Below are 21305 nucleotides of genomic sequence, written 5' to 3' on the forward strand. Positions count from 1 at the left end.
AATCATTCAACCGCCCTATATTTTATATCAGTCTTTGGGAATTGGGGAGAAAATGGGTCAAAACTTAAATATTTGATTATACGAGAGGAAAAACACCAAGATCTGGGGGATTCTAGTCGTTAGCTAGAGGGGAAAATTGGTAAGGTTTGAAGGGATCACATAGGCATGGTTAATAAACTACCATCATCCGACCACCTCCCACCATTCAGCAGGGCAACCTTTTTAAAGCTGCTTTAAGCTGGGAAGGAGCCAGCAGGGGATAGGTAATTGGCAAGTAATAGCTGGGGAGGGACTTGCGTGGGGCAGTTGTGGGTGGAGGCGGCGGCAGCTGGGCCTGGCTAATAATTGGGGAGAAAACGAGGAAGAACTGGAGAGACTTTTATGGATGTTTGAGAGGAGAGGGTCCTGTTCTTCCCCCTCCAGGGATGCTCTGCCTGCACAGAGGTCGTTCAGTCTCCAGCCTGTCACACTGTCTTTCCCCTCCCTGACACCTTCACCTCCAGACATACAAATGGCAACCCCCCACTGGGGCCCGATTTCTTTCCCCACATTTTGCCTCTCTGGGGCAGATCCTGGCCGGAGCTTGGAGGCAGCCTGAGGGTGGGAGTTTCCTTTGCAGCTAAGATCCCTCCCCGCAAATTCATTAGCGCCAAGGGAGCAGATCTGCAGAAGCCGTGAGAGCTCAGGATCCCTCTGTGCTCAGAGTCACTTTCCTGCCCGTGCCCAGTTCTCCCACCCCCACCCAAGGGTCTCTCTCAATTACCTGGAGTCTCCGGCTCAGGCTTGGTGTCTGCAGAGCCCAGGGTTGCCCTATGGGCTGGCTCCAGCTGGAGAAACTTCCCCCCACTTCAGCTGGAGACACAAGAAGCTTGAATGCTGGTCTCTCCCCAGCTGGGGAATCAACAGCTGCTCCTGCTGGGCTTCCAGTCACAACGGAGGCAGAGCAGCAGCTTGGAACAATACCTGGTCTCGGTTCTTTGTTCTCCCCAGTTCCTCCTCGCTCCTCCCTGCTCCCAGCTGCTCCAGCCCCTTCCTGTGTGTGTCCTGCAAACACTAACCCGCGCTGCAGCAGCGATCACTGGGGCAAGGCAGGGCTTTCTCCGGCCGCAGCCAGCCTCCCTCTCTGCTCACCACCCATGTGTCTGACTCGCCAGAGCCGCTGTATTTACTGAAACACTCACACACGCGCTCTGGCACCTGGCTAGCCCTTTCAGAAGCCGATCTAGCTCGGGGAGAGGGATCACCGCTGGCTGGGAAGAGGAAAGTGACCAAAGTCTCCCAGCCTGAGAGGGAGAGAGAGACTGAAAGGGGCAGAAGGAGAAGTAAGTGGGCAGAGCAGTTCCCAACTTCCCCATCATTTCACCTGTGGGCAGATTCCTAATCAGCTGTGTGCAAATATCCCCAGTGTGGAGCAAAGCACAGATCCCCCAAGTTATGCCCAGGATGCCTCAGTTCAAGGATTCCCTGCTATCTTCCATCCCCAAAATGCAGCCAGGATCCCCAGACTTGAGAGGAAGGGGTAAGCAGCTGGGGGTGGACGGTGCCTGCAAACTTTAGTGCCCAGAGATGTAATGGTGTTGCAGCTCAATTAAGCGTCAATAAATGCAAAGTAATGCACATTGGAAAACATAATCCCAACTATACATATAAAATGATGGGGTCTAAATAAGCTGTGACCACTCAAGAGAGAAATCTTGGAGTCATTGTGGATAGTTCTCTGAAAATATCCACTCAATGTGCAGCGGCAGTCAAAAAAAAGGGGGGGAACAGAATGTGGGAAATCTTAAAGAAAGGGATAGATAAGAAGACAGAAAATATCGTACTGCCTCTATATAAATCCATGGAGCACCCGCATCTTGAATATTCTGTGCAGATGTGATCGTCCCATCTCAAAAGAGATATATTGGAATTGGAAAAGGTACAGAAAAGGGCAGCAAAAATTATTAGGGGTATGGAACGGTTGCTGTATGAGGAGAGATTAATAAGATTGGGACTTTTCAGCTTGGAAAAGAGACAACTAAGGGGGGATATAATAGAGGTCTATAAAATCATAACGGGCTTGGAGAAAGTAAATAAGGAAGTGTTATTCTCATAACACAAGAACTAGGGGTCACCAAATGGAATGAATAGGCAGCAGATTTAAAACAAACAAAGGGAAGTACTTCTTCACACAACACACAGTCAACCTGTGGAACTCCTTGCCAGGGGATGTTGTTGTGAAGACCAAGACTAGAACAGGGTTCAAAAAAGAACTAGATAAATTCATGGAGGATAGGTCCATCAATGGCTATTAGCCAGAATGGGCGGGGATGCTGTCCCTAGGCTCTGTTTGCTGGAAGCTGGGAATGGGTGACAGGGGATGGATCACTTGATGATTCCCTGTTCTGTTCATTCCCTCTGGGGCACCTGGCATTGGCCACTGTCGGAAGACAGGATACTGGGCTTGATGAACCTTTGGTTGGACCTGGTGTGGCCGCTCTTATGTTCTCCGTCATGTGTCACTAGCCATAGACATAGATCATAGAGTATCAGGGTTGGAAGGGACCTCAGGAGATCATCTAGTCCAACCCCCTGCTCAAAGCAGGACCAATCCCCAATTTTTGCCCCAGATCCCTAAATGGCCCCCTCAAGGATTGAACTCAAAACCCTGGGTTTAGCAGGCCAATGCTTAACCCAATGCTCATCCCACTGAGCTCTCCCTCCCCCTCCTACAGTCTTCCTCTCTACCAGCTGAGCTATGAAACTAATGCAGCAAGTGTCTCTCAGTGCAGGTATGTTTTTGAACACAGGTCACTCAGTAGCATTGGTTATTGTCCCTAAACAAATTATTTCCCCATTATCCCTGCACTGGTTGCCGAATTGGCAGAGCCACTCTCAAGCCAGTCTGAGTGTGCGTGTGGATCTTAGCAGCAGTTTGGAAATGGGGATGTTAATTAGGAATCTCTGCCCAGTCTTAACGCTGGTGTCGTCCCTGCTGCTCCCTCACTCATGCAAGAATCTTCAGTGACTTTTCGAAAAGGGAAGGAAAACTGGCTCACCGACTGCTATGAGTTTTTCTTTACAATGGGACGTAGAAAGAAAGCAACTCAAGACATGGTTCTACAGAGATTTGAACTCAGAGCACTGGATTCAAAGTCCAAAGTGCTGCCCATTACACCACAGAACCAGGAATAATGGGAAAAATGTATCAGTGTCCTAATCTGAAGGTGCACAGTTTGGCCCTCAGAGAGGGCAGGTTTTGTTCTGATCATGAATATAAAAACATAAGAATGGCCATACTGGGTCACACTAAAGGTCCATCTAGCCTGGTGTCCTGTCTTCTGACAGTGGCCAATGCCGGGTGCCCCAGAGGGAGTGAACAGAACCGTGATCATCAAGTGATCCATCCCCTGTCGCCCATTCCCAGCTTCTGGCAAACAGAGGCTAGGGACAGCATCCCCGCCCATCCTGGCTAATAGCCATTGGTAGACCTGTCCTCCATGAATTTATCATGTTCTTTTTTGAACCCTGTTCTAGTCTTGGCCTTCACAACGTCCTCTGGCAAAGAGTCCCACAGGTTGACCGTGTGTTGTGTGAAGAAACACTTCCCTTTGTTTGAATTAAAAAGATGTTTTGTCAAAACATGTTTTGAACACAACAATGACTAAAAAGTGCCCTTCCCCTCACCAGTCCCCAGCTTTTCTCTAACAAATGTATTGAGAGAGGTTTTTGAAATGAAGGTTAACAGTTAATTAGCACATTATGATTAAGGTTGGGAGTTTGTCACAGAGGTCAAGGTTTGGATTTGGGTGTGGGAGGGGGCAGGGGCAGGGAACAGGGTGAGGCAGGCTCTGGGTGGCGCTTACCTTGAGGGTTCCCTGAAAGGGGTGACATTCCCCTTGCTCAGCTGCTAGGCAGAGGAGTGGCCAGGCAGCTGTGCACCCTGCCTCCACCCAGAGCGCTGACTTTGCAGCTCCCATTGGCCGGGAACTGCGGCCAATGGGAGCTGCGGGAGCGGTGCCTGCAGGCAGAGGCAGTGTGCAGAGCTGCCTGGCCATGCGTCCACCTAGCAGCTGAGCGAGGGGATGTTGCCCCTTCTGGGGAGCCTTCCAGGTAAGCAGCACCCAGAGCCTGCCTCACCCTGTTCCGTGCCCCAACTCCCTGTCCCCTCCCCCACCCAATCTTTGCTGCTGCTGGGGAAGTGGGGGAGGTGTGGAGCCAGGTAGGAAGCCTGCTGGCCCCACCAATCCCCCTCCCCTCCCCCAGCACCAGCGGGGGTCCCAGGCCATGTGTCCCCCCCCCAAGCAGCCGGGCCACCCTCCCCCAGCACCCATAGGGCCCCCGGGAAGCCCCCCCTCCAAGTTTTATTCTTTGGTATTTTTAGTAAAAGTCATGGACAGGTCAGGGGCCGTGAATTTTTTTTTTTACTGCCCATGACCTGTCCCTGATGTTTACTAAAAATACCCATGATGAAAATGTAGCCTTAATTATAATTAAAGGAAAGCAAATGACCTGGGGTTCTAAACTTCAGTATTTTTGTCCCCAGCGCTGTCATTTTTGTTACATCCTCCGTTTCTATTCCTCTCTCTTTCCCCTTCTCTGATAATGAGCAACCGTAAGAGAAGAAGAGGTTAAAACCTGTGCTAGGGGGCGGCTAGGTTTGGATGACGAATTTAAAACCATCACAGCACCCTCCAGTGTGACACTGACATGATCAGATTCTGACCTTCCATTGACACTTCACCAACAACCGTTTCCCTGAAGTATGTTGCTGATTATTTCAATGGCTCCGACACCGACACCTGCTGCCCATCCGGCTGGTTCATTGCGCTGTTTGGAACCTGCACCTAAAATCACCCCCTTCTTGGGCGCAAGATTCAAAACTGCCCAAGGAAACCCCATTGGGTTTCAAGTGTGATATGGGCAGGGAGGCGAGGGGACAGCACAGGGGTCTCTGAGCTCCTCCTTTGTCACAGGGAGTGGGGTCTCGTGGGCTAGAGCAGGGGGCTGAGTCAGGACTCCTGGGTTTTAGTTCTCTGGGAGAAGAGTGGGGTTTAGTGCTCAGCACAGGGAGAAGGGGAGCCAAAGACAAAACACCTCCCCTTTCAGCATCAATACACATTCAATAATCACATGGCTTCTCAATCCTTAGGTTCTGGAGCCATGGTGTGGCTATTTCATGTCACTTCTTATTGTTAAAAGTTTTGGGTACTTTGCACAGAAACGTTATTTCCTTGGGAGTGTTTGAGGAGTGGAAGCTGCATTGATTTAATTTAAAAAAAAAAAAAAAAAAAAAAGAAAGATTAAAACATTTCCCAGACAGCTCGGTCCCAACCTTCCTCCCTCGCTGCTGCCAGTGAAGTTTAGTTCTGCCCCACAGCCCCGATAAGTGCTTGGTGCACATCCGGGGTTTGATCTGAAGTGAATGTAGGGGTGACTCTGATCACCTGGACTAGAAAAATTCAGACACAATTCTAAACTTCTTCATTTTCAGTTTAAACCCATTTTAACTGAAAAATTCCTGGGTTCTACAAAAAGTGTGGTTCATTTTTTTCTGATTTTCACCCTGCTTTTGTATAATTTAATTATGTAAAAAATAACTTGTTTTATTAGGAAAATACAATACATTGTGTGAGATATATGTATTACGATAATACATGAGTCTGTGTGTATATGCAAAGCCTCCTGTTGAAGAAAGGCTCTGAATAAGTCTAGAACAGGGCCACATCTGGGTGAGGAAACTGTATGTAGGGCCATGAATGTAGGGCTGGGGAAGGGGGTTGGGGTGCGGAGTGTGGGAGGGAGTGCAGTGTGCAGGAAGGGGCTCAGAGCAAGGGGTCGGAGTGCAGGAGGGGTGCGGCAAGAGGCTCAGGGTGGGGGTTGGGTTGTAGGAGGGGGTGCAGAGTGTAGGAAGGGGCTCAGGGCAGGGGGTTCGAGTGCAGGAGGGGGTGCAGAGTGCGGGAAAGTGCTCAGGGCAGGGAGTTGGGGCGCAGGATGGGGTGCAGGGCGCAGGAGGGGGTTCAGGGCAGGGCATTGGGGTGCAGGGAGGGCTGCAGAGTGCAGGAGGGGGCTCAGGGCAGGGGGTTGGGATGCGGAGTGCAGGAGGGTTCAGGGTGTGGGCTCTGCCCTGGTGCTGCCTACCTGGAACTGCTCCGGGATGGCAGCGGTGCGCAGCAGGGCTAAGGCAGGCTCCCTGCCTGCCCTGGCCCTGCGCCACTCCTGGAAATGGCTGGCACTACGTCCCTGTGGCCCCTGGGGGAGGGGGAGAAGAGGGCTTCGTGCACTGCCCTCACCTGCAGGTACCTTCCCCAAAGCTCCCATTGACCGCGGTTCCCCATTCCCAGCCAATGGGAGCTGCCAATGGGAGCAGGGACGTGGTGCTCTTGCCTGCAGGCACCGTCCCCCGCTTCCAGGAGCGGTGCAGGGCCAGGACAGGCAGGGAGCCTGCCTTAGCCCTGTTGCACCACTGGGCTGACAATCCTGCAGGCTGGATCCAAAGCCCTGATGGGCCGGATTTGGCCGGCGGGCTGTAGTTTGCCCACCCCAGTCTAGAAGATACACACAATAAACAAACAGGCATGCATGCCAGCTCTGAAGTGGTGCACCTCTGCACATTTCAAGCTGTTAGCAACAGGAGAAAAGGATGAAGCTGAGTGTATGCGTTGCAAATGGTGTGGCCCAGTTATTAAATGTCAATATGTATAGCCTAATAGTTGTAAGTCTGCAACAGTAACCTGTTCATTCAAACGAAAAGTTTTATTTGGGGATTAGAGAGAGATTGTTTTCTTAAACTCATTTTGTTTTGAGTTCTGTTTTAGTTCTGCAGCAAACCACATCAATGAATGGAATTCAAAGCTTTCATCTACTAAATACTTTTCCCCCCTGTCTTTCCATCCACCAAAATAAACCCCGATAATTACCCAGAAACATTATTAATAGTTGTTTGCACTGATTTTCACCTGTTTTTGTGGTGGTGATAATAAACACTAATCAATTCCCAGGAAAAATTAAATAAAATAGAACCTGAAAATGAAGGACCCTAACAACACTATGTGTGGCGAAGGAGACACAGATGTGGTGTTTGACTGTTTTTCTCATTTAAAATGTACTTGATCATTTCCATGGCAAAAATATTTGTACAAGACCATGAAAAAAGGAAGAAACCATGAAAATACCCAAGGGAGAGAGGGGGTTTCTGAGGGACAGGGTAGAGATGGAGATTTTCATGAAATGGGGAGAGGCCAAAGTAGGGCCTTTCCCTGAAGCAAAGCAGGAGTTTTTTGTGCAGTTTCATTTTAACCAGAGCCCCCATCCTGTAGCCCCTACTGACACCTGCCCCCCAACATGTGACCTAGAGCCACTGGTGAGTCCTGAGACAGCCCCACTAGTCTGGCCCTCCTCCCCAGTGTGAAAACTGCAGATCCCCCAGCGCTCCCTCTCCTAGGGGTCTGTTGAAAGGCAGCGACCTGCTTGATAAGATAGCGGTGAGTATCCCTGCTCCTGCTACAGGAGACCAGAGTTTGATTTCCCCGTCCCCCTGGAAGGCTGACTGTCTGACACACTTGGAAGTTTCATGCTAATTCAGACTCACCTGCTGATCAGCCTGGGGCTTGCTTTCAATGCTGCAAGTGATTTGAATCCTTGAGAGGAGAACTAGGGTGACCAGATGTCCTGATTTTATAGGGAAAGTTCTGATTTTTGGGTCTTTTTCTTGTATAGGCTCCTATTACCCCCCACTCCATCCCAGTTTTTCACTCTTGCTGTCTGGTCACCTTAAGCAGAACCCACAATTCCAGCTTCTTTGTCTCATTGCGACATGATGCAACCAAGTCTGTTGCTGTCCAGTTTGTGGTGAATCTCTTTCTGTTTTCTTCATTGTTCCTGGGGATGGGAGTTTTCCCATTCATCACATATCTTGATGGGAATGGAAAGGGAGAGAGAAGAGGTATTTTTTTTTTCGGTTTCTTTCTCTCTCGTCACTTTCTGTTCTTTCCTTCCCATCCAGGAGCACCCCTTTCATTTCAGATGGTGGAGTGACCCGCCCCCCCTTCCCCGTTCTCAGCATTCAGGAGCCTTTGGAGCAGAAAAATTTGAGGGGCGGGGGGAGCAGGAGGTGTGAATTGTTGGCAGGAAGGAGTCCTAGCAGCTTTTCTGAGAAATGACTCGCCCGTCTCTAGAGTCTCTCCTGTGGGCTCTGAGAAGCAGGATGGGGCCTGTATGGTAAAGTTCATGCAACATTCCCCTTTCATCTCAGCCCTGGGATGTCGCCAGTAGCTGCTGTCCCCTGGTGGCAGCAAAGGAAGTTTCCGCCCACCCAGGAGACCCCAGCCTGGAACTAAAGTCAGCTTCAGGCTTCTCCTCTCTCCCTTCTTGGAATCAAGCTCATGTTTTTTACCAAGAGTTAAAGCAGCCCGAACCCCCAGAGTCTGGAGCAATGTCACAAGTTTGCATTCTCTCCATGGAAGACAATTTGTTAAATCTCAGATGAGTGGAGTGAAATCAGTTCTCAGCCTGAGTCCTTTGCTCTTAATCCTGAGGATATTGTCCCACCATGGGGCCATTTCCCGCCTCTCTTTCCTACAGAAGCACAATTTTCTTTGCACAGACACAGGAACAGCAAGATCTTTCTCTGTCCCTTGTGCAGAGCAGGGTGTCAAATTCCATGGAACCTTCCTCTTCTGCGATGGAAACAATGGACAAGCAGGGGGCCCTGGGCACCTCCAGCCCTGGCCGTGAGATGTTCCCTCCCCTCTTTCTTTATGCTGCTACAGGTATTTCATGGAATGTCTGGGATGGGGGAAAAGCTGAGTTCACTCCCTGCTGAGGGAAAAAAGGACCCTCAAAATCTCAGGCCCTCAGGGAAACCCCAACCCCTGCTCCCGGGATCACTGAGGTGCTGGGGATTTCAGTAGGAAAGGGACTGTCTGAATTGTCAAGGTGGGGAATGAATAACCATCTACAACTAGATCCACCTCATTAACCACTGACACAGGCTGATCGTGCTGCAGATAGATGGGAAACCGGGAGTGAGTCTTTGCTGTAGAGCCATGGAAACAGTGACCCAATTGCACTGCAGTGAATGTGCTGGGGAAAGCTGGACTTTACAGGCAAGTGGAAATAGCAGATCCTAGAAACACCTGGAGCTCCCCACACCACTTCTGCCACCATGGTCAGGTGCTGAGCTGCTCACCTAGCCCCCCACCTCCATGACCTTCCAGCAGGGGATTGCAGCACCCTCCCCCCGCCAATGCAGGGGAGAGGGCTGAGTGTATCTCTGCCCCTGAGTCCAGGGCAGGCACTCTCTCTGCCCCACACATAGAATCTGGCCCTGCTGCAAAGTGCCCCCTAAGAACCAGCAACCTCCAGGACAGCAGGTTTGGCCCTCAGAGCAGGGACTCTGTCCCTCATGCTGCTTTTAGGCTCCCAGACGCTCTGGAAACAGGGGGGGAGGCTCTGAGTGTAACCCATAGCAGCTGTAGCCCATCTGGGGACGTAGCTCAGTGGTAGAGCGCATGCTTTGCATGTATGAGGCCCTGGGTTCAATCCCCAGCATCTCCAAGTTCTCTTTTCACCCGGCTGCTTTGCTCATGCCCATCAGGGATGTGGCCCACCAGTCTGCTTGCACGAGTTTCAATCCTGCTCCGTGAGGGGCAAATGCCAATTGCATGGAAGGTCTGGGGGGGTTTCTGCTTCGAAGTCACCTTGGTACTTTTAAGATTCCCACCTGCTGTGCTGTTTGGGTCAATGGTGGATGAGAAGGGAGAATCCTCCAGCACTGGAGGGGAAGGTCCCATCTGCCCAGACTGAGGGGCAAGGAAACGGAGGGTCAGTCAGTGCTCAGAGAGGAGAGACGTCAGTGATTTACACCCATCAGGGGATGCTGTCCTTTTGAGGCGAGTGCAGCTGGCTTGGGATGGTGCTGACGATGGATAGAAAAAAGTCTGGAGTCAATGACAGATGAGACCATAGAAGGGAAAGGGGAAGGGTAGCTCCATAGAAGGTCCTGGGTGCTCAGATGCCCTGGCCTGTCCTAGAGAGAGAAAAGAGATAGAGGGACCCAGCCCCCCTATAGTGATCCTATGGACAAGAACCTTGTTGGGAGTGGGGAGAAGGTTTCCTCTGGACAAAGGGAAGCTGAAATCCCCCAATGTCCTGGAATTTAAGCAATGCAAGCTTCAAACCCTGCACTGGTGTGGGCTGAGGTGCATCAGCAGAAGGTTGGGTTGGACAGGGGCGGCAGGTTTGTATAATTTTTGGTGGTGCCCAGAATGAGATCAAGTCCTGCCCCCACCCCCCACACCTGCCTAAGGCTCTGGGAGAGAGTTTGGGTGTGGGGTCTGGGCTCATGTAGGGGGTTGGGGTGCAGGAGGGGGTGTGGGGGGCATGCCTTTGGAGAGAGTTTGGGTGTGAGGTCTGAACTGGGGCAGGGGATTGGGGGTGCGGGAGTGGGTGAAGGGTGCGGCGTTTACCATGGGCATCTCCCAAAAGCAACCCACACCCCCCTCTGGCAGCAGCTCCCACGCAGGAGGGCTGGTGGCATCTCTGCACACCGCTGCCCGCAGACTCCACCCCCGCAGCTCCCATTGCCACAGTTGGCAGAGTTGGCGCTCGGGGTGGGGGCAGTGTGTGGAGACCCCCCTGCCTCAGGGGCCACAGGGACGTGCCAGCTGCTTCCGAGAGTGGCACGCCACGCGGAGTGAGAGTGGGCAGGAAGCCGCCTTAGCCCCTTTGTGCTGCCGGTGATGGTGGTGGGGGTCCCAGACCCTTTAAATTGCCCGGGGAGGCAGGTGGGACCGTGGAGGGGGGGGGAACGACACTCCCAAGGCCCTAACATTTCTTTGCACAACAATAAATCTTGGAACAGGATAGAAATGAAATGGCGGCAGAACCTAAGAAATTAAGAGCCTCCTGATTCTTCTGTGTGCATTGACTCCGAACGGGAGCTGTAATTTGACTCACTTTGTGGCTGCAGCCGGTAAAATATCAGGACAAAGTCATCCCAGTGATTGTAACACTGGGTTTGAGGAGGCTTTGGTCTTATTAAAATGTAATTGGCATGTTATACTTGTGTTTTTAAAAGTGGCTTCCCCAAGCAATCCCAAGTTGTTCTTCCCACAGCTGGCTGATGGTGGGCAGCAGGGGATCTCTCCGATCTGCGGGGGAATCTCTCTGGGCCCCACTGTTAGTTCTCCATCCTTTCTCCCCTGTAGCCAGACAGCCAGCCCCCCCCCCCCCCCCCCTCAGACCAGCATTGCTGGAAACACAGGAGGAAGCAGGAACAGGGTACTTAACATATATTCCAGCACAGCCTTTGAAGCTGTGAAAGCACAGGTGTGCTGCTACAATGTGCCTCTGGGAACAGATACGACGATTAAGCTCACAGCAGGCAGAGGCCCTGTGACAGACATGGCTCTTAGCCCCTACTAAATAGCATGATGCACACACACCAACATCCTAGGTGGGAAAATATTTACCCTGATAAAATAAATGTCCAGTAGTCGAAACTTATTGTTTCTCTCCTTTGCAAGTGTAAACTACTCTTGCGAAAGCTGGCGTCACCCTGACAGACCAGCCTCAATCTGGCATAAGAAAGGAGAAAGAGAATAAAGGAGTACAGAGGTATAAGTAGGGGACCTACAGCACCATGATTTTTGAGTGCTTTTCACTATCTATCTGCTGGTCAGATAAGTGACAGCCTCCCAAGGCTTCTGCAGCTAAGAGGGTCCCTACGCCTTGTCCCTTATTCGTCTTTCCGCGGAATTGAGTGACCGATCCTGGCTTGGCACCGCTGGAATCGAGAGATGCAAGGAGGGTAAGAAGCACCCACACCTGATCTCCTATCTTTAGTGTACACGTATTTTGAAATAGAGCTCTATACTTTGTTTTCTTTCTTTGGGATTGTGGCTTCAGTTTTGTAACTTGTTTGTGTGTGTAACATCTCTACATTTAAATAAGTAGGCACTAGCAATTTTGTAACCACATGATTAGAATCTAGCTTAATAAATTTTGGTAACCATTTATGCATAAGCCTGACTTGTTTTCTCTGGTTTACTGTAAAGCAGCCAACACAATTAAAGAACCTCAGCCATTTGGGCTCTAAAGCCTGGCCATTAGGTGAGAGTACTAAGAGCCTAGCGTTGAGTTGTGCCGCCTCCACGGGGCAAACTCTTGGGGCACCTGTCAGTCAATCCTGGCTGCCCGCTGCGAAGGAGCTCTGAGCTCTAGCAGTTAAAGTCACGGGTGTGGAGAGGCTCTTAGTGCTGCCATTGGGGCACCTGTCAGTCAGTATTGACTGCCCGCTGCGAAGGAGCTCTGAGCTCTAGCAGTTAAAGTCACGGGTGGTTAGGACCTTGGGGCATCCGTCAGCCTAGCCCGGGCTGCCCGCCGCGAAGGGACAGTGCGTCCTAGCGGTTAAAGTCACGGATGGTATAAACGGGCATAGCTGGCACCTCACCAAACATCCTTGGCTGTCGGCTAACACTCCCCCTAACCACGCACCCCTCCCTTCCCCATTATCAATGTTTTAGAGTGACCCCTCCCTCCCTTTATGGGATACAGACTCTCTGTGACAGAGACTGACTAGGGCTTCTCTCTGCAGGGCCCCAGTGGGGAAGGAAAGAGACAGGGGTTGGGAGAAGACCGGTAGAAGGAGTCAAATGGGGCTAAACCAGAATAGAGGAGATTTTCTTCCTGTTAAAATGTACTGGATTCTCATGGCTGAAAAGCCATGTCTTTAGTTAGGTTTGAAGCATCTGCCTTTCAATTATCAGGCAAAGGTGTGAACCACAGAGACTGGTAACCTAAGAAGCCCCTACAGTGATTCATAGATTCATAGATATTTAGGCCAGAAGGGACCATTATGATCATCTAGTCTGACCTCCTGCACAATGCAGGCCACAGAATTTCACCCACCACTCCTAAAAAAGACCTCACACCTATATCTGTGCTATTGAAGTCCTCAAATTGTAGTTTGAAGACCTCAAGGAGCAGAGAATCCTCCAGCAAGTGACCCGTGCCCCATGCTACAGAGGAAGGCGAAAAACCTCCAGGGCCTTCCAATCTGCCCTGGAGGAAAATTCCTTCCCGACCCCAAATATGGCGATCAGCTAAACCCTGAGCATATGGGCAAGATTCATCAGCCAGATACTACAGAAAATTCTTTCCCGGGTAACTTGGATCTTACCCCATCTAAAAACCCATCACAGGCCATTGGGCCTATTTACCATGAATATTTAATTACCAAAACCATGTTATCCCATCATACCATCTCCTCCATAAACTTATCGAGTTTAATCTTAAAGCAAGATAGATCTTTTGCCCCCACCACTTCCCTCGGAAGGCTATTCCAAAACTTCACTCCTCTGATGGTTAGAAACCTTCGTCTAATTTCTAATCTAAATTTCCTAGTGGCCAGTTTATATCCATTTGTTCTTGTGTCCACATTGGTACTGAGTTTAAATAATTCCTCTCCCTCTCTGGTATTTATCCCTCTGATATATTTATAGAGAGCAATCATATCTCCCCTCAACCTTCTTTTAGTTAGGCTAAACAAGCCAAGCTCCCTAAGTCTCCTTTCATAAGACAAGTTTTCCATTCCTCGGATCATCCTAGTAGCCCTTCTCTGTACCTGTTCCAGTTTGAATTCATCCTTCTTAAACATGGGAGACCAGAATTGCACACAGTATTCCAGGTGAGGTCTCACCAGTGCCTTATATAACGGTACTAAAACCTCCTTATCCCTACTGGAAATACCTCTCCTGATGCATCCCAAGACGACATTAGCTTTTTTCACAGCCATATCACATTGGCAGCTCATAGTCATCCTATGATCAACCAATACTCCAAGGTCCTTTTCCTCCTCCGTTACTTCTAGTTGATGTGTCCCTAGCTTATAACTAAAATTCTTGTTATTAATCCCTAAATGCATGACCTTACACTTCTCACTATTAAATTTCATCCTATTCCTATTACTCCAGTTTACAAGGTCATCCAGATCCTCCTGTAGGGTATCCCTGTCCTTCTCTAAATTAGCAATACCTCCCAGCTTTGTATCATCTGCAAACTTTATTAGCACACTCCCACTTTTTGTGCCCAGGTCAGTAATAAAAAGATTAAATAAGATTGGTCCCAAAACTGATCCTTGAGGAACTCCACTGGTAACCTCCCTCCAACTTGACAGTTCACCTTTCAGTAGGACCCGTTGTAGTCTCCCCTTTAACCAATTCCCTATCCACCTTTCAATTTTCCTATTGATGCCCATCTTATCCAATTTAACTAATAATTCCCCATGTGGCACAGTATCAAACGCCTTACTAAAATCTAAGTAAATTAGATCCACTGCGTTTCCTTTATCTAAAAAATCTGTTACTCTCTCAAAGAAGGAGATCAGGTTGGTTTGGCACGATCTACCTTTTGTAAAACCATGTTGTATTTTGTCCCATTTACCATTGACTTCAATGTCCTTAACTACCTTCTCCTTCAAAATTTTTTCCAAGACCTTGCATACTACAGATGTCAAACTAACAGGCCTATAATTACTTGGATCACTTTTTTTCCCTTTCTTAAAAATAGGAACTATGTTAGCAATTCTCCAATCATACGGTACAACCCCAGTGGTGCAGCTGGTTAGTGCAAAGGGGACTGCTGCTGGGGTTATGAGTTCAAGCCTTACCTGGAACCCTGGTTTCTATTACACATATAACTTCCCCCCCACTTGCTTTGCACAATTCACATAGAAAGTGCCATCCTAGGGTAATGAGAGTAAGTTCTAAAATGCGGAAGTGGGTCCCTGGCTTGGGAACACGCCCTGTCCCATACTGCCATCATTTCTGGTAGATTGTTCGCTGGTAGGGAGAATTGATTTATTTGCTACTGAAAAAGCTGCCAGGACAGGCCTCTGGGCACCAGATCTCCTTGCTTCTTTCAGCACACCCCTTGGCTTCTTCTCTGCCCCAGTCACTGCTGTAGGAGGGTCCTATATGCACTGAACCTAAAGCTTTCCCAAGGCTTCTTAGTGCAGTTGGCAGCATGTCAGTCTCATAATCTGAAGGTCCTGAGTTCAAGCCTCAGAGAAGGCAACTCTTCCTGCTTCAGCTTCTCTAAAGGAAATCAGAGAAAAGAAACTATAGGAGAGTGGTTTCTAGACACACACACAGGCTTTCCAAGGCATTAACTTTTCCTTCTCTATGGAGTTTGTATTCTCCATAGAGCAAAATAAAAAACACCAAACATGCAAGTCTAAGCCTAAAACAGTATGAAACTCAATACAGATAGAAAAGGAGGACTTGGGGCACCTTAGAGACTAACCAATTTATTTGAGCATAAGCTTTCGTGAGCTACAGCTCACTTCATCGGTAGCTCACGAAAGCTTATGCTCAAATAAAGTGGTTAGTCTCTAAGGTGCCACAAGTCCTCCTTTTCTTTTTGCGAATACAGACTAAAACGGCTGTTACTCTGAAACCTGTCAATACAGATAAAATCTCACCCTCAGAGATCTTCCAATAAACTTCTTTCACAGACTAGACTTATTTCTTGTCTGGGCCCAATCTTTTCCCCTGGTATAGTCCTTGTTCCAGCTCAGGTGGTAGCTAGGGGATTTCTCATGACTGCAGTCACCTTTGTTCTGATCCACCCCCTTATATAGCTTTGGCACAAGGCAGGAATCTTTTGTCTCTCTCCTGGGGAAAAGTCCCAGGTTTAAGAGGGATTCCTGTACCAGGTGACATGGTCATATGTCCTGTGAGACCCCAAGCCTTCATTCTTCCAGGCCTGACTCACAGGAAGGCTTGCAAGTAGACAGAGCCATCTACAATAAATTGTCCTGGTTAATGGGAGCCATCAAGATTCCAAACCACCATTAATGGCCCACACTTTGCATAATTACAACAGGACCTCAGAGTTATATTTCATATTTCTAGTTTCAGATACAAGAATGATACATTCATACAGATACGATGAAAACACACAGTAGATTATAAGCTTTGTAATGATACCTTACAAGAGACCCTTTGCAGTAAGCATATTCCAATTACATAATATTCACACTCATTAGCATATTTTCATAAAATCATATGGAATGCAATGTCACAGCAGGGAAAGGGTTTCACTGTGGCACCTGGGAGCAGTTGAGTTTCATGTTCAGGTTTTGGTATGAATTCCTCCAGGTCTCTCATAACCACACAGGGACCTCAGTGGGTGCTCTCGATACAGGAATGGCCCAGATACGATAAAGTGATGAGGGTTGGATTTTCCTTTTATTTTTGTATTTCCAGTAACATTTCTGTTTGCAATTTCGTTTTGCTTTGTATAACTGTGTTTTCTCCTGGATCTGATATTTAACTAAAAAAAGAATAAGGCCTCAGGGCGCTGGATGGAGAAAGCAAGCAGCCTGGGGCTAGGACTGCTAAGAGAGCGAGAGTAACAGGTTTTCTGTATTGTTTCCAGCCTTCTTTCTCTTGACCCAAAGTTGCCTCTTTTGAGTGTGAGCCTGGCTAGCTCAGTTGGTAAAGCTGACTCAGATTTTTAATTTGAGGGTCCAGCGTTCAAGTCCCTGGTCAGGCAGAGGACACTTTCCCCCTCTGATGTCCGCCAAGAACTTCAAAAGCCATCTCTTGAGGACCCTCCTTGACTTTACTTTTTCCTTTTCAGGACTTGGGCTTTCCTAGGAAGGACCCTTTACAGCCTGGGACTGAAGGTGCAACTTCCTCACATGCCCACTGGCCTCACAGTCTGGAGGAAGAAAGGCCTCTGGGCCTGCAGCAAAGCGCTGCATGCTGACTTGTTGAGGAAATGCAGGGCTGGCCAGTGAGGCATGTTCCCACAGGGTCCTCCCTGCCAGAAAAAAACTGTCCCCATAGAGTCCTCCCTGTCAGAAGTCAACAGAGTTTGAGGGATCCCCTGCTGGTCCCATGTTGTAAGGGCCATTGAATCCTACAATCCAAGTTCAAATCTCAGTGGGACCTTGGGGCCCTTTGGTTACCAGCTAACCCTACCGGGGTTTCCAAAGCTTTATCTTGCTCTCTCAAATGACACGGGAGTCTGTCTTTTGCCTGCTCACTGTTGTGACTTGAACACAAGAGGGGATGTTTGAGCCAGAAGGCTGGAGGTACCTGGAGTCCTGTAGATAGGGATGCGAGTTGCATTTCCTCTCAGTCCTGAAGCTGGGCTGCAAGCCTGGTCTAGGAGGCAGCCCTATTGGTTGATCTACTGTCAACCTAAGTCACTTGGGTGGCATTGGTGTTCCCCAGGAATGCTGAAGGGAGGGCCTAAGGGAGGGAGGCTTAATATTCCTCCCTGTCAGTCAGAGCAGAAGAGGAGGGCTGCAAGAGTGGGCAGGCTGATTCATAGAAGGTTAGGGTTGGAAGGGACCTCAGGAGGTCATCTAGTCCAACCCCCTGCTTGAAGCAGGACCAATCCCCAATTTTTGCTCCAGATCCCTAAACGGCCCCCTCAAGGACTGAACTCATAACCCTGGGTTTAGCAGGCCAATGCTCAAACCACTGAACTATCCCTTCCAGCATTTGATCAGGAATGAGATACGGCCGTATTTTTTTCAAACCCACTGGGTGCAGCACCGGCTATGGGGTGGCCAATGGTGGCAGAAGTGGGAGGAGATTAGGAGGGACCCCCGTCTAGTGTTCATCCACTCCCACCTTATGTCCTACAGCACTTTTCAGTGCTAGGTGGAAGGTGCTTGCAGGATGGCTTCATCCACAACAGTGGCTGCCCTCACAGCAGTAGCAGCCACAGTGAGGTCCCCCTTTGGCTTGGTCCGAATGAAGGTCAATGTACCACTGGGTGAAACAGGCTGATTTTAGGGAGCTTCCTCTGAAGGTGAGCAACTGTCCCCAGAACTTACTGACAGGAGCTTTAAAGTATTTGCAAATGTGCATGGCTGGTACGTGCAAAGCAAAGGCTGCCCAGGGGCGCTGTGTCAGGCTATGGTGCCACTTGAGACTATGGACCACTTTCTGGTGGCTTGTTTTTTACCCAGCAGGTCTGGGGACTCCTGGCTCCACGAGGGGCAACTTGCCCACTGGTCTTGCAACCTGGAGGGAAAAGACCTTGTGCTCTTATGAAAAGCACTGGGGGGTTGTTGTGTCTCTTAGATAACGGCAGACACTGTGCATGGAAGTGGGAGCCGTGTCTCTCTGCCTCCATCTTTAAGCGAATTTGCTGACTTGGGTTTTTCCTTTCAGAGGCATGATGTGTGGAGCGTTTGGCACTTTTGCTCCTCGAGTGCTCTCTCCTGCAGTAGTGCAAAGCGCGCTCTACCCAGAGCCGGAAAGAAATCCACCTTCGGTGTTTGCTGCTCACCCAGGGCCTGCTTTTCTCGGAGGGAGCAGATTGTAGGCCCAGGGCTCAGATCCCACCCCCCACATCTGGTTACTGCTGCAGCTGTTGGGGCTAGTTCCTGTAGTGGGAGGCATGTGAGAGCTGTGGTATTGGAATGGTGTTGAAGGAGCATGTATCTGCAGTGCCTGGGGGTACTCCATGCCTTTCCCAGACAGCAGGCGTTTGTGTGTAACCAGTTTCTGGGAAGCTTGGGTGAAACTCAGTGTTGGGGCCTGAATTTTCATTCCACTAAGGGGAGGAGCTTTACCTTTAGATCCCTTCAAACAAGATCCACAACCTCAGCTGGCCCTTACCAGGGTGAGCCAGATGAGGGCCCTGGCTATGCCTGGATAGGACATTAAATGCCTAGCAAGTTCCACCTACTCATATATACCCCCCCCCCCCCATTCAGTGATCCCTCCCTTGGCTACATGGCCCTCACACACACACACTCCCCAAAAGCCTGCCTGGGGCACAAGAACTTCATCAAGGGCTGACAACAGGGTTTTTTTTTCTTTACTAGTTTTTGCTAATTCCCTCTTAAAAGCTCTTTGAACTATTTGCATCACGTGGTCTCTCGGGTCCCCTAGGTAGGTTGCCCGTTTTTCTCTTTTGTAGCTCACCATTCTTTGGGATTAATCCTCTGCTCCATTCTATCAACAACTTTATTCTGCATGTTGTGGGAGCATCTGTCCCTCCTATCAGGAATGTCATTAGCTCCAGGGGACAGGGGTGACCTAAACTAGCTCCATTGAGATAAAATTACTTCGCCCTTATCTCCACTCGGATTTCCCATGGCCTTAGCTAGCTTGATGTAAAACCACAACTATTCCTGCAGAAGAGACATAGCGTGTGTATAGTGGCAGGGGAGGTGGGGTCTAGCAGGTTTACTCAGAATCTCACCAGTGCTCCATCAGTTTTCCTTGTCTAAACAACCCCGGAGCTGTTGCTTCCACTGCAAAGTGATTGTTAAAATCACCAAGTCACCTTTGGGCACTGATTCCCTCATTCCCATTTGTTCTCACATTCATAGATTATCAGGGTTGGAAGGGACCTCAGGAGGTCATCTAGTCCAACTCCCTGCTCAAAGCAGGACCAATCCCCAATTTTTGCCCCAGATCCCTAAACGGCCCCCTCAGGGACTGAACTCACAACCCTGGGTTTAACAGGCCAATGCTCAAACCTCTGAGCTATCCCTCCCCATTTGCATTGCCATGGATTGTGCTGAATATCAGCTATTTTTTGCGCCATTTTCTCACTTACAATATATTTGATTATAGCAGATTCTTTGACACTCAAAGACAATTGGGTGTATGGGAGGGATTCCCCCCTTTCCCATCATCCCAGCAGTGTTTCCTTCTGTCTCAGCTGTGCAGAGTTTATCTTCTTCACATTATATCCCTCCACTTCCCATAGTTTCCCAAGACACAGTGTTCTGAGCTCTCCATGCTTGGGAATCATGGTTTGATTTCTTTGATCCTACATCAGACTCATTAGGTTTGGAGGTGAGTCACAGACCTAGAAGGAGAATGTTTAATTGGATCTAAAACCATGTGATCATTCTTTGTTTAAACCCCATATTTCATCTATAGGCAAAGCCACCTCCTGTCTTTTTCCTTTTGAGTTGGGATTGTTTTTGGATGGGAAGGCTGGTTGTTTTTTCACATTATGATGATGCTAAAACTTCCTAAATCACATGACTCAGTAATTGTCAGATAGCGTGGAGTGAAGCAGGTTTCAAAGGATGAGAGGAGAAGATGATGGGAGAATCTGTTGTCCTGATTCTGAGTCATCAGGTGTATCCTGCTCTGGAATTTAACTTTCTGTGAAACCAAAAGGTTCTTACCCCTCGGTGAGAGGTGGGTTTTTCTCTCTCTCCTGAAGGCCGTTTTGTTACATAAATGGACATTAGTTTTGTTTGACAGAATGCAACAGATTTCCTGGGGAATTTGAGCCAAATGGTAAAATAGACTCTATTTTTTTTCTTTTTCCTTTTGCTATTTTCCCACCCTGCCATGATGACATGGAGAAAGTCCAAGTGCAGTTCAGTCAACAAGAGAGAATACTCCACGTTATTGGACATGCTAACAAAGGAATAGTAGCGTGGTTAAATCTCTGCTCTGACATTGTGATCTCCAGCAGACTCCAAACTGTGCAACTAACTGAAGCAAGTTCAGATGATCACAGTGGTGTTCAATTGTTCAGGTCAATATTGTCTCAGACGATCCATGGAGAGAATTCCAAAGTAAGAGGCATGGAAGGGTGCAAAATCCCCTTGTATTTGGTTCTCAAACTGGTTGTGTCCCAGGCCCTACTGGAGGTTACTCCTGAAGATCTCACCTGGCTAACCTTGTGAATTAGGAAATGTTGTCCCGAACTACGCAGATATGGAGGAAAGAGAAGTGGTGCTTTGCTGAACTCACCCTTTCTAGTTGCTGCAATTGTGTATAAAACGAAATCAGTGTTGAATGTGAGACAGCTGCAGAAAAATAACTTTTTTCTCATAGAAACCCCATCTCTGGTAACTCAGTGAGACTCGGATACAGGGCTGTAATCTGGTTCCTAATTTAGATCAATGACACCATCTTGAAGAAATAAACTGGGCATGTTTGAGAGGCCATTCTTCACTACAATTACCCAGATTTTGGGTGGTCTGGTAAAGGATTCTACCACGGAGAAGTGTAAATTTACCCTGACCAAGGCAAAGGATTTGCAAGAACTCAGGTAGAAATAACAGGCACGCACTTGTTCATTTTCACCACAGAGAAGAAGCTGGGGTGCACTATGACCCAGGTCAAACTGTTTTTGGAACACCACGGCTGCTACTCTGAAAACTGCCTAGTACAGTGGCACTGATTACAGCCCCAAAGGACGCCAGGGTTAGATTGGGAACAATTGTCCTCTACCATTGAGATCCAAAGTTCCATGAGGCAAAGTGAGAAATGGTTGATGCCTTCAGAGGACGTTCCTTCCTCATGGATCCCAGTCTGGCT

The 21305-nt window shown here is 48.9% G+C and overlaps 1 protein-coding gene and 3 non-coding genes across 6 annotated transcripts in view; 2 read left to right on the plus strand and 2 right to left on the minus strand.

Moving 5' to 3' along the window:
* The window catches only part of LOC140904237 (uncharacterized), a 29804-nt gene extending 28717 nt beyond the window's left edge, over positions 1-1087 (minus strand). For all 3 annotated transcript variants that reach the window (XM_073326699.2, XM_073326700.2, XM_073326695.2), the window contains exon 1: positions 764-1087. The gene's annotated coding sequence lies outside the window, so the exon portion shown is untranslated. The remainder of the gene's footprint in view (positions 1-763) is intronic.
* A 2007-nt stretch (positions 1088-3094) lies between these two features.
* TRNAQ-UUG (transfer RNA glutamine (anticodon UUG)) lies at positions 3095-3166 on the minus strand. Its single transcript has one exon. It is a non-coding gene; the product is annotated as a tRNA-Gln (tRNA).
* A 6299-nt stretch (positions 3167-9465) lies between these two features.
* TRNAA-UGC (transfer RNA alanine (anticodon UGC)) lies at positions 9466-9537 on the plus strand. The gene has a single exon. It is a non-coding gene; the product is annotated as a tRNA-Ala (tRNA).
* A 5446-nt stretch (positions 9538-14983) lies between these two features.
* On the plus strand, positions 14984-15056 carry TRNAM-CAU (transfer RNA methionine (anticodon CAU)). The gene has a single exon. It is a non-coding gene; the product is annotated as a tRNA-Met (tRNA).
* The last annotated feature ends 6249 nt before the right edge of the window (positions 15057-21305 follow it).

This window comes from Lepidochelys kempii, chromosome 28, assembly GCF_965140285.1.
Source record: "Lepidochelys kempii isolate rLepKem1 chromosome 28, rLepKem1.hap1, whole genome shotgun sequence".
Lineage (NCBI taxonomy): Eukaryota > Metazoa > Chordata > Testudines > Cheloniidae > Lepidochelys > Lepidochelys kempii.